The following is a 1,340-nucleotide window of genomic DNA, read 5'->3' on the forward strand; positions in this document are numbered from 1 at the left end:
ACAGAGCTCTTGTTTCAATTGCATGGAGGTATGAATTTTCTGATGCCTTTATCAAATACCTAGATGACTTAGGCTCGGACCATAAGGCATTGTTATTATGCTCACACAAGGAGGAAATGAGATATAAAAGAAGATTTTGAATTCAAGAGCGATGGTATGATAATGAAGAGGTTGTCAATTTAATCAAGCAAGCTTGGAGGCACGAGGTAATGGGGTCAGCGATGTTTAAATTGGTCGAAAAGTTAAAATTTTGCAGGCACAAGCTAGTGGAGTGGCAAAGAACCTCTAATTCCAATTCAAATTAAAAAATCATGAGCCTTACGGAGAATATATCAGATGAAACAAACAAGGAGTAGCTTGCAAATGGAGCAACAATTAATATTTGGAAAGCTGAACTTGAGGAAGCTTTTGAGCAAGAAGAAAGATATTGGAGAGAAAAATCTCGAGTACAATGGCTGAAATAGGGAGATAAAAATACAAAATTCTTCCACTCCAAGTTTCAAGCTAGGAACAGAAGGAACAAAATTAAAGAGCTTAGAGATGAGGATGAGGGGACGGCATCGGATGCAATGGGCATTGCTGAAATCGCTCAAAGGTATTTTGAAAAACTTTTCTCAACTAGTGTTCCTAAAGATCCTACTGAAGAGTTACAAGGAATGCCTAGAAAAATAACAGCAGCAATAAACTGAACTCTGGTGAGGCTTATTTCAAAAAAAGAAGTCAAATTAGCTGTGTTTTCAATTAACCCTTTTTTAGATCCAGGTGAAGATGGTTTCACAGCTAAATTCTTTCAATACTTTTGGAAGACTATCAAAGGATATGTGTTCTGTGTAGTTAAGAGTTTTTTTGGTGAAGGTAAAGTACTAAAAGCTTTCAATCACACCAATATATGTCTAATTCCTAAGGTGCATGATACTAATTCTTTAAAATAGATTAGACCTATAAGTCTTAGCACTGTAGTTTATAAAATTATTTCAAAGATAATCATCCACAAATTGCAACCAATTATGCATAGGGTTATTAGCGACTCACAAAGTGCTTTTATAAAAGGAAGACTCATTAGTGAAAATGTTTTGATAACCCATGAATTTATGCACTCTCTGAAGAACAAAAGATATGGAGATTATGAATTTGCTTTGAAACCTGATATGAGCAAAGCGTATGACCGGGTTGAATGGAATTTTGCCTGGGCCTTGATAGAGAAATTGGAATTTTGTAAGAAGTGGATGGATTGGATTAAGGAACTCGTGACTACGGTTTCCTATTCTGTTACTGTGGACGGTGCACCTCATGGTTATTTTAGACCATATAGAGGATTGTGACTTGGTGATCCTCTTTTC

The sequence above is a fragment of the Arachis ipaensis genome, chromosome B08 (genome assembly GCF_000816755.2).
Source record: "Arachis ipaensis cultivar K30076 chromosome B08, Araip1.1, whole genome shotgun sequence".
In the NCBI taxonomy this organism is placed as follows: domain Eukaryota; kingdom Viridiplantae; phylum Streptophyta; class Magnoliopsida; order Fabales; family Fabaceae; genus Arachis; species Arachis ipaensis.